Raw genomic sequence first — 12701 nt, forward strand, 5'->3', positions numbered from 1 at the left:
GATTGTATCGAGACGGCTGATCTCCGAATTAAGCTCAACTTGAAGATCCCGGATCTTCGCGAAAAGCTCAAACGATGCAAGACCAACCATTTCAAAGCGGAGCCAGAGCCGACCGCCCCGTATCAATGCAAGACTCAAGACATGCGTACACGTCTCAATTCACTTAGGGCTGAGCGAACGGCACGACCCGAGGAAGAGCATCAAGAGCAGTTTCAGCGCTTGAACGTGATCATGGAAGGATCCCCCTGGCAACGATTCTGTCAGATCTGTGAAAGCTTTCTGACGGAAGGCAATCACAACTAAGCACTGGCCCACCACCCCAGAGGCTACCCCTCCGATCACCTTTTCTGCCGAAGACGCGGCAGGCGTCCTCGTTGACGTCGAAATTAGTGACTGCACGGTCACCAAAGTCCTCGTGGACACTGGCAGTTCGGTCGATCTCATCTTTAAAAGAACACTCGTCAAGATGGGGATAAGCCTTGACGATATGAAACCATCCGCGGGATCGCTAACAGGTTTTAACAGGTCAACCGAAACCATGCTTGGAACGATACGCTTGCGAGTATACGCCGAAGGCATCGCCAAGAATGTCAAGTTCTCCGTCATCGACGTTTGAGCTCCATATAACGCAATCCTAGGTACGCCATGGATCCATGCGATGAAGGGTATCCCTTCGACCTACCACCAATGTATCAAATTTCCTGGTAACGAAGGACGGATCATTACCCTTCGGAGCGACCAAGCAGCTGCTCGAGATCTCCTCGTCGCCGAGGTAAAAAACCAGAAGGCGACTTCCCACGTTAACTCAGTCGCCAAACCAATCCAGAAGATCTATCCTTTCAAGGAAGAGATTCTCGAGGTAGCCATCAACGACAGTGACCAAGCCAAGACCGTCCGAGTCGGCGCCCACCTTCCCGATGACACGAAAGACAAGATCATTTCATTTCTCAGGGATAATGTCTCTACGTTCGCTTGGTCTACCTCCGACATGAAAGGGATCGACCCAGGTGTCACTACACACGAGCTCAATGTCGACCCAACATTCAAACCAATTCGTCAAAAAAGGCGCAAGCTTGGCCCCGAACGATCGAACGCCGTCAATGAAGAGGTCGACCGATTGCTAAACGCAGGCTCCATCACGGAAGTGAAATATCCCGAATGGCTAGCAAACCCAGTCGTCGTAAAGAAGAAGAATGGCAAATGGAGGGTCTGCTTCGACTTCACAGACCTCAACAAAGCATGTCCTAAAGACAACTTCCCCCTCCCTCACATCGATCGACTTGTCGAATCAACAACAGGCAACGAGCTGCTGACATTTATGGATGCCTTCTCTGGTTACAACCAAATAATGATGCATCCAGACGATCGAGAGAAAACAGCTTTCATCACCGACTGCGGGATATACTGCTACAAAGTAATGCCCTTCGGTCTCAAGAACGCCGGCGCGACATACCAATGACTCGTCAACAAAATGTTTGCCGAGCGATTGAGAGCCACAATGGAAGTATACATTGACGACATGTTGGTGAAATCCCAAAAGGCAGCCGATCATATCGACCACCTCAAAGACTGTTTCTTCATCTTGAATAAGTACGGCATGAAGCTCAATCCAACGAAATGCACTTTCGGCGTAACGTCCGGCGAATTCCTTGGATACATAGTCACTCAAAGGGGGATCGAGACGAACCCAAAGCAAATAACTGCCATCCTTGACCTTCCTAGTCCCAAAAACAGTCGCGAGGTGCAACAGTTGACCGGTAGAATCACCGCCCTCAATCGATTTATATCACGATCGACCGATAAGTGCCTTCCCTTTTATGATCTGCTGCGCGACAACAAGAAATTCATTTGGAACGAACGATGCGAAGAAGCATTCGAACAACTCGAACGCTATCTTACAACGCCACCAGTGTTGGCTAAGCCAGACAAAGGTGATACATTATACCTTTACGTTGCAGTCTCCGACGCAGCAGTGAGTAGCGTGCTCGTCAAAGATGAACGAGGCGAGCAGCGTCCGATATTCTATACCAGCCAACGCATGACCGACGCAGAAACACGGTATTCGACCCTCGAAAAGATGGCATTGGCAGTTATGACTTCGGCAAGGAAGCTTTGGCCTTATTTCCAATCTCATTCGATCGTTATCCTGACAAACTTACCACTGCGAACCATCATGCAAAACCCCAATCACTCGGGTAGACTCTCGAAGTGGGCCATCGAACTCAGCGAGTACGACGTCATGTTTCAGAGTAAACCAGCTGCAAAATCCCAAGTGCTGGCCGACTTTCTCATCGAGCTAACGCCAGAACTCGAGCAAGATTTACAACTACCCAACGCTACCTGGATTCTGCACGTCGATGGATCATCTTCCAACAAAGGTTCCGGGATTGGCATCCACCTCCAATCCCCCACCGGCGAATTGCTCCAGCAATCCTTCCGACTAGGTTTCAAAGCGTCCACCAATGAAGCGGAGTACGAGTCCCTCATCGCTGGACTACGCCTTGCGCAAGCAGTCTAAGCAAAGCGTATCCACCCTTACTGCGACTCTCAATTAGTCGCTAACCAGTTTAGCGGGGACTACAACGCTAAGAACGAGCGAATGGATGCCTACCTTAAAGTCGTGCAAGACCTCGCCAAAAAATTTGAGTCCTTCCAGCTTACAAAGATTCCCCGTGGCAAAAACGTCTTCGCGGATGCTCTAGCGGCGCTCGGGACAGTCCGAGAGATCAAGTAAAGCGGACCATTCCGATCCAGCAGATTGACAAACCAAGCATCACTCTTTCACACGATGAGATCGACCAAGTAGTAGCGATCGACACAACAAACGCAATGGATACAAGTGAAATGAGCGATCGATCCGACGATACACCGCCCGACTGGCGAACCCCTTTTATCCAATTTCTCTCAGACGGATCACTCCCGCAGAACAAATGGGAAGCTCGTCGATTGAAAACCAAAGCGCAAACTACGTTCTCATCGATGGCAGACTACATCGTTGGACCACTGCAAAGGTTCTGTTGACATGCCTTGGAATAGAAGAAGCATCGCTCGCCATGGCAGAAACTCATGAAGGAGCAATAGGGAACCATTCAGGCGGCCGGGCGCTAGCTTTTAAAGTGAAAAGCCTCGGTTTCTACTGGCTGACCATGATCGCTGATTGCGAGGCGTACGCACGCAAATGCGACAAGTGCCAACGGCACGCGTCAAACATACACATCCCGACCGAAATTCTAAGAACTATGACGGCTCCCTACCCATTCATGCGCTGGGCGATGGATATCATCGGACCAATGCCAAGTTCCAGACAACGTAAATACACTCTGATCATGAAGGACAACTTCACCAAGTGGGTCGAAGCGAAAGCACTCGTCCACATCACTGACAAAGAAGTCCAGAACTTTGTCTGGAAGAACATCATCTGCAGGCACGGCCTTCCCTACGGGATCGTCACTGACAATGGCTCTCAGTTTATTTCCAGCAACTTCTGCGGTTTTCTAGAACGATGGGGTATTCGCTTGAACACGGCAACGCCTCGCTATCCGCAGTGCAACGGACAAGCCGAACCACTAACAAGACGATCCTCGACGGCATCAAGAAGTGCTTGGACCTCAAGAAGGGTCATTGGGTCGATGAGTTGGACGGGGTACTTTGGTCACACCGAACAACTCTGCGAAGCGCGACCAGTCAGACGCCATTCTCTCTGGCATACGGGGTCGAAGCTATGGCTCCGGCAGAAGTTAACGTCACAAGCCTTCGCCGAGCAAAAATGCCATAGAACGAGGAACTGAACAGAGAGATGCCTTGGATGCGATCGACGAGCAAAGAGACCAAGCGTTGCTCCGAATCCAGAACTACCAACACCTTGCCGAATCCTATTACAACAAAAAGGTTCGCGCCCAACCATTGGAAATCAACGATCAGGTCCTTCGCAAAGTGTTCGAAAACACAAAGGAATGGAAATCCGGTAAGTTGGGAACGAATTGGGAGGGGCCATACAAGATAGTCGAGGTCATTAAGCCTGGTGTTTACCGATTAGAAACCTCGACTGGCGAACCACTACCCAGAGCGTGGAACGCTGCCAACCTCCGGAAATACTTTACTTAACAGTCGCCATCGAGCGTCAAAAAAAAAAAAACGAGCGAATGACCTCACCGCCACTTTCGCTCAAACACCGAATGAGCACGTTCCTGTCATTTTTGCTTTAATAACGGCAAATTGCTGAAGCCGCTGTTCGGTCAAACCGAAATACGATTGGCTTGATCCCGTTAACGGGGTACGTAGGCAGCCTACCAATAGGTTCAGTCATACTCCAATATATATATATATATATATATATATATCGACATATTTCTCATATGAAATGTGATATCCGCAAAGGCGTCATGCAAACGCACTTATGCCACTTTCACCCCAACAGAATGGCTAGGCATCGCATGATCTAAGTGCGAACGAGTATTTCATTCGTCTTCCAAGACCGATCTTCGGAACAGAGATCCCCGCCTTTCATTCGGTCACCGAGAGGGTTCACAGCTCAGTGGCAAGCTAGTGAAGCACGCCTCCCTTGCTCCGTTTGAACTTCAACGAAAACATGCGACACCCCGCTAAGGAAACATAATATCAACCAATCGAGCGATAGGATTACTTGCGCGCGTTTCAGTCGATCACCTGATCACCCGCCGAAAGCGAAAAAGGGACTGGGAACACGCACTTCATGTCTGTCGAACCAAGCGACCACAAATGCTTTGAGACAATAACGAAGCCTATCTCAAGTTTGCAAGTTCAAAACGAAAATAAAAAACATCCAAAAAGCAAAGAGCTAAGAGTACAACAACAGTTCGAAGGCAGAGTATCAAGACAATCGAAATACACAGCTTAGAAGCTGCAACAAAAGGATAAAAGATAGATAATGAAACAACAACAAACGGCTTAGTCGGCTCAGGAGATCAATCTTCGGCGATTGAATCTGGAACTGCAGCGCCGATCGTCCCCGCGGTCTGAATCTCCTGAATCGAAGCTTCGCAAGCAGAACTCGATGCAGCAGCCGGATCAACAACCGCTACGTTCGAGCCGAACTGGTTCGAACCCTGAAGTGGCTCGAGACGAGGAAGAGAGGAGACAGTGAGATCTTGGTCCGTGATATCTTCAACGACAACTCCCTCCAACTCTTCCTTGAACTTTGCCTCGTTGGCAGACAAGATATCCTTCAACTTCTTCGGGACGGGCATCCCCCACTCTTCCAGCATGCCCAGCCCATCCAAAGTTCCGAAAGCCTGACTGTGGAGAACTAGCTTCTCCTCACGCTTATCTCGGTCGACCATGTATCTCCTAAACTTGTCGAAACGATCCGCCGTCGCTGCTCCGATACAACTCATCTTGGACGTAAGCTCGCGGCGGTGCACCTGTCTCACATGATCCATTGTTCTCTTTGTCTTCTCAGCCTCCTCGGTCTTCTCTGCCTCCAATCGATCGATCTAACTTCGAGCAGCCTCTAGTTCGCCTTCAAGACCTTTAATTCTCTCAGCATCCTGCTTGTGCTCACGATGATAACGGTTTCGCTCGGCGATCATCTCTTTGGCTTTGTCCAGAGCAAACCTTTTAGTCTTCTCGATCTCCGCATCCTTTCTCTCGATCGCCGCTTCGGCCTTAGCGAAATCTGAAGCCATCCTACGCAGTGGCAGCTCGTAATTCAATATGAGCTGGTTTTTACGAACAGCAGCCTATAAAAGTAAACACAAAAGGAGAAAGGAAAAGACAACGATTAGTCGAGCAAACAACAGCTAACTCACGATATACATTGGTCAGGTAGGAACTTACTTCCACGTCGGCCTGAGCAGATGCGATAAACCCGTCTGGAAAAGCAAGCTCGGAAGTCTCCGGCATCAAGTGCGCGCCACCACGGATCTGACGAACCAACTCAGCACACGCATCAGGATCGCTAACGAACGGCGAGTCCTTATCATGACAAAAGGCCCAATGCTCAGACGAAGCTAGTAAAAACCTATCGGACGGAGGACTCGACCCTCCCCAAGGCAGCAAGCAAGAGGCCGACAAAGCTATCTCCTTAAGAGAAAGAGGAGAAGGACCCCGCGACCTCTTCTGAATCTTTCCGCCAGGTCCGAGAAAATTCCCGTCGGTCGGCTCTTTCCTCTTCGCAGCAATCGATCCGACAAGGCCCATCTCGGTTGGATCGTTAGAGCCATCTGTCTCGCTAGTCGAATGATCACCCTCCACCGGATCTTTCTCCCCTAAGTCTTTCCCATCCCCGGAACAGACCGCTACCTTTTTAGAAGACTTGTTCTTCTTTTTCTTCTTCTTCTTCAACAAACTAACGTTGGGAGCATCGGCCGTCGAAACGTTTGTCCCTTCGGCCACCAAATCCAAAACCGCGACGTCTCTCCCTCCGGTCACTGCCTCCTTGGCAGGAGATCTTTGAGGCTCGGCATCTTCACCCTCAGACGCAGTCATGGAGCTAAAGCTCTCACCTCCTAGCTGAGTGCGTAGGAGCTCGCTGTAGCTCGGATATGCTTTCGGAATGTGCCCCATAAGTGGAAGTTTCATTATTTTCCTGGTCGTCGTCACGCACGGAACGTCCGGCGACCAATCGACTAGAACAAAAGAAAAAAAAGAAGGAGAAACGATCAGCATGAAGAAAGAAGTGATGATTATCTAGTCAATTGAACAAAGCAACAAGAAAGAAACATTCGCGATGCGCTTCTGTTGGCAACTGATCCTCTGACGATCGAAGCTCGCCCACGTCTGCTGACTAAGCACCACCACCTTCGGAACGTCCTTCCAGAAGGTGTCCTGAGGGCCGATGGTGTTCGGGTGAACAGCTGCAAAACAAAAAAAAAAGGAGAAACGATCAGCGTGAAGATAGAAGTGATGATTATCTAGTCAATTGAACAAAGCAACAAGAAAGAACCTTTCGCGATGCGCTTCTGTTGGCAACTGATCCTCTGACGATCGAAGCTCGCCCACGTCTGCTGACTAAGCACCACCACCTTCGGAACATCCTTCCAGAAGGTGTCCTGAGGGCCGATGGTGTTCGGGTGAGCAGCTGCAAAAAAAAAACAAAAAAAAACACAAGGTTAAAACTAGATTTGGTACGTCGATCGCTCGACATAAGCTAACTACCGATATCAGGACTCCATAGAACTCGGAAGCTTTCGTCTGGCGGATCTTCAAAGGCAACGTTATTAGCCTTAACGAAAAAGTAGAAGCGCTGCCACAGCTTCGTCCCCGTGGGATGACCAGTCAAGATGTGAAGCCCCGAACGCATTTGCACCGCAAACAAACCATTCGGTTTTGGCTGGGTCTGTGTCAACTCCTCAAAAATCCGAACGGACATTGATACATCAATCTCTGCTGCCATCACCATCAACGCAACAGCGATCCTCACGGCCCCAATCATGAACTGAGTCATAGCTATGTCTCGGTGCGCGCAATAAGAAGTAACCAGACGAGGGATCGGGAACCACAACCTAGAATCTTTCTGAAAGAATGATTCATTGACGCACTGAAAGCCGATCGGTGGAGTCCAAGGCCGCTGATCGGGTCGCGGAATAATGAACTTGATGCCGTACGCTCCACACTCCTTCAGCAGCGAAAACACACTTCTGAAAGTTGACTCAGTCAGCAGAACATCGCCCCAACTCTGTCCCTGTACTACGGACGGCCGAGCAAGCTTCGACGGGAGATCCAAGAGTTGCACAATTGCCCCATCATGACGATAAGAGAAGGGAGTCAGTCGGCGAATTTTCCCCATGGGGCCGATCGAAAGATCGTCGACGCCTCCGTCGGGGAACCCGTCGACTGTGGCGGCTCGATCCCGCCCAATCTCCTTCGCCGTAGAATCGCCCTCGCTTCTTCTCTCTATCGCGGGACCTTCGTTTGCCCTTCCCGGAACGATCTCTTCTGCGCCCTCAACAACACAATCAACATCTACATCTTCCTGGAGCAGCTCCCTAGAATCTGAATCACGCGGGAGGCTTTGGTGAGACCTAGTCGCCGACGCTAACAGTTGGGTACCAACTGATCGATCTATCGGAAGACTCGAACCGTTTACTGCTCCTTTCCCTTTCCCAAACTTCGAATCCGATCTCAGAGGAGGGGGAGCAACTTGATCAATCGATCGATCAGACGATGGCGAAAGCTCCTCTCGCGCGACCATCGGAACAGTGAAGAAATCACGGCGGCAGACTGGAAAGTAATAGGGGGAAAGGAAAAAGGGAGAATTCCGGCGAAGAGAAAAAGAAAAGGAAGAGAGAAAGAAAGTACCTTGTAGATCTGAGAAGAAGTGAAGAAATGAAGGATGAAGCACCCATTTATAGCAAAGAAATATAATGCATTTATTGGGCCTATTAAACCTACGTCAGGACTTCGTTCTCTGCGCCACTAGGGTCGTCACCTCCGAGTCAAATCAAACTATTCGAGCGACGGGAGCCAACATTCGCGGTCTCGTGCCGAACGCCCATGCAAACGGCGACCCCGGAATCTCATAAAGTCGATCGACGATGGATATTTCTAGATATCGGTTTGTGTCAAATTTTGAACCGGTCCAAGTTAGGACCTGCGGAATTTATCAATTTATAGATATTATTAATTTATCGAATATTTATTTATAGAGGTTCTCCCATATTTTCAATACCAAAGGCCATGTAACAGACCTTGGCCTTAGCACGTTACTTTCCTACTTTATCTTTTTTGTACTTGTCATGTGCATAGTCTACAATTTTACACACCGGTGGCTTAGCATCTCTTTGGACATACAAGACAAGCAAGAGATAAGAGGAAAAAAAACAAATTAGAAATATGTACAAAAATACACCTAAATAGAGGTACTTGTAGATTAAAGGATACAATAATCATCACAAACAAAACAACTCATATTTCAAAAGAGGTATTTGTAGACTAAAGGGATAACCATAATCATTAGAAAGAACATCTAGAATAACTTATACTTTAATTGACATATCACCTCAACTAAGTCATGCTTGAGCTCTTTTGCCCGTCTGAGAGCTTCCTTCAGAGTCACAATACAGTGTCCTGCACAACGACAAAACCATATCACACGTTCCTCACTATCAGAATCTCAGAAGTTTCATTTATCGTTTTTTTATGTGTTCTAAAGCTGAACGTTCAACTTGTTTATTAAAACGTATAAGCAAAACGGACTTTTAACTGATGACTCCCATCTAAAGACACTCCACCGAATAGGAACTTACTAACAAAACAATATGTTCTTAAAGATTTCATCTTTCACTGTTTCTTTATCTGGTACATGAACAAATCAAACTACCTTCCTCGGAAACCAATCTTACAGTCTCGGAGGTAATCTTATCATTGAGGCGTGGGCCATCAGATTAAACATCCTCTTCCTTCTTGCTTGTCTGGAACAAGATCATACCAAGTTATAAACGAGTTTGACAACCATGAACAAGATCTAGGACCAAGGAGAGCCAGAATGTTAATCACTAACTAAAACCTTAAACACTTACAACCCAAAAACCCTAAAGCAGAACATCCAACACTATTTACATACAACTATAATGTCTTTAGTAGATTAAAAAAATTCGAGCAAGCAATACCATATATTTTTAAAATACTACTATTTAAATATACGGTTTATTAGGTGGATGGCCCACAAGTAACAAAACTAATAGAATATATTAAAATTTTAGTAAGTATTTTATTAATTTTTTAGTTTATACATTAAAATAGAGAATAGTGAAACTGTGTAATACTCAAATAATTGAATTGGATTCAGTTTTAGATTTAAATAGTAAGAATAATTTTTAGACTGAATGAGAACAGTGGAATAAGCGGATAATGTTTTGCAGTACCGTTTAAGTACTGTTTTATAAACTGCAGAATATTAGCGGTTAAACAAAAAAACGATGAATGATAAAATGTGAATGGTAGCAAAAAGAATATGGTTTGGAACCACTAGTAAAAAGGTCAATGTTTGTATTTTATATTATGCATTATATATATAAATTGGATTTCTAAAATATTTTTTTTATTTTTTATAAAATGAAAATTAGATTTACTTTATTTTAGACCTAATTACTTATATTTAATAAATTAGAGAAAATGAAATGAAGAAAAAAGTTTAATATGAAAAATAGTTCTTTTACGTATCTAGAAAACTTGCAAAACCTGATATGTGCGTTTTAAGTTATTAACTAGATTTGCGCGGGTGTTTGTTTTCACTTTTCTATACATAATTTTTTTTAGAACATAAGTGGTATATATTTTTAACGTTAATCATATAATTAAATGTTTATATAACTATTTAAAATACAATAATTTTCTAATTTACATGTTATATTAATCAATTGTTTAAAACCGTATGTATTTGCCACTTCTTATTATATATTTATCTTATTATATTTGCATTTAGTTATTAAGCAAATTAGTATATTCATGAGAAAGTATTTGAAAATTATTTTGTATTTTTATGCTTATTCATTTTATATAATACATTATTGTATATACAAAAGTCTAAGATATGTTAATTTTTAGGCATGTATTATATAGTTCTCTAATTTTAAGCATTTCTATCATCATATTATATTTTTAAAATAAATAGTTTATATTTATGAAAATAAAATTTATAAACTTATCAATTGAATATACTTTTATCATATTTATTTTCATACAATAATTTTATTTTAGGATATAATTTATTTATTTTTCATTTATAAACGATAACTTAAAATATATTAAATTATTGTTAAAATATTTGTACACAGATTTATTAGAAATTTTAAAATATAATATATAAATATATATTATGATTAAAGTAGTTACAAAGATTTTATATTATTAGCTTTAAAGAAATACATGTTAATTTTTATACATGTATTATATAGTTTGCTAATATTAAACCATCTTACCAACATATTATATTTATTTTTGAACATAAATATTTTATACTTACGAAAGTAAAATATATAAAATATAGAAATATAATACAATTTTATTATATCTAGCTCAATATATTATGATTATATAATAGATAAAATATTATAGAATTTTTTTATTTTTCATTTTATAAAAGATTCCTAAATATATTAATGTATAATAATTTTTCACACTAATTTCGAAATTAGTAAAATATTTAAATACAATTTCAAAAATGAAAATCTTGTAAAAATATTTTAAAATAGATTTGTTAGAATTTTAAAATAAATATATTTATATTTAAAATAAAAATATATCATCTTTATTGCTAAAAATTCTTATTTTTATTTTTCATCTTAACATAAACAAAACTTTCAATCCGGTTTATCATCCATGATACATGTCGAATATATAAACTATTATTCTAAAACTGTCCTAAAGAAAAATCATTGGATGCATAAATTGAAACTAATAATTCACACTAACAAATAGTGTTCTCAGACTTGCGTATAAAAGGAGGTGAACCAAATTAATTATAAGAGATCATTATGATGGTTTAGAATAATACTATTAACCGGTTAGAGTCAAGTCATATATATCTACATATATAAAGTTAAGTTTTTCTCCTTTTTATGACAAGTGGCGGAGGAGTTTGATGACATGTGTCCCCATATATTTTTTGTTTTTACATTTTAGATCCTTCTTCTTTTACACTTTTACAATTTGGCTTAATACTTTCTAATTGTGCGATAAAATCTTTCTCACACTAACCATTATTATATGAAATTTTATAATCTATTTTATTGCTCAGTAAAATTGAAGATGAATAAAAAATATATAATATAAATATATTTTAAATATTTTATTTATTCATAAATAAAAAATAACATAATCTTTTTTTTGATATTTTCTATTATTTTATATATATAAAGTTAAGTTTTTCTCTTTTTATGACAAGTGGCGAGGGAGTTTGATGACATGTGTCCCCATATATTTTTTGTTTTTACATTTTATATCCTTCTTCTTTTACACTTTTACAATTTGGCTTAATACTTTCTAATTGTGCGATAAAATCTTTCTCACACTAACCATTATTATATGAAATTTTATAATCTATTTTATTGCTCAGTAAAATTGAAGATGAATAAAAAATATATAATATAAATATATTTTAAATATTTTATTTATTCATAAATAAAAAATAACATAATCTTTTTTTTTTGATATTTTCTATTATTTTATTTACAAATTATAAATTTATTTGACTATTAAAAACTATAAAATAACTAAAAGTAAAAAAACTAGAGTACGATACATAATCTAAACCTAAATTTCCAAAATCACAAAGAAAAAACAAAATACTACAGTAACACTAACTTAGTAAAAGTCTGGAACACAAATGAACGCGATCAAGCATCAACCCAAAAAATAAAAAAAACGGGTCAGAAGGAGAATAATCAATGGAAGATAAAAGTCACCACGAAGCACGAAAACACATGACTAAAGCACAACCACCATCTAAGAGTTAAGAAGCACCACACAAACAAACAACCACATACAAGGCGCTCATTCCCAACGAAGAATCACAAAGCTGCAAGAGACTAACTCCACACACCTATACCAAGAGAAGCAGGAAAAGGAAAAAAATAAAATAAATGAGGGAGAATGGAAGCTAACCACAAAGAAACCAAATCTCAAGTTTGAGACAAGAAATAATCTTCCAAGCCCACATAACATACACGAAGGAAAACACTATCCAAACATGGAGTGGCAAACATGGCGAAATTGAGAGCCAC

The sequence above is a fragment of the Brassica napus genome, chromosome C3, assembly GCF_020379485.1.
Source record: "Brassica napus cultivar Da-Ae chromosome C3, Da-Ae, whole genome shotgun sequence".
NCBI lineage: Eukaryota > Viridiplantae > Streptophyta > Magnoliopsida > Brassicales > Brassicaceae > Brassica > Brassica napus.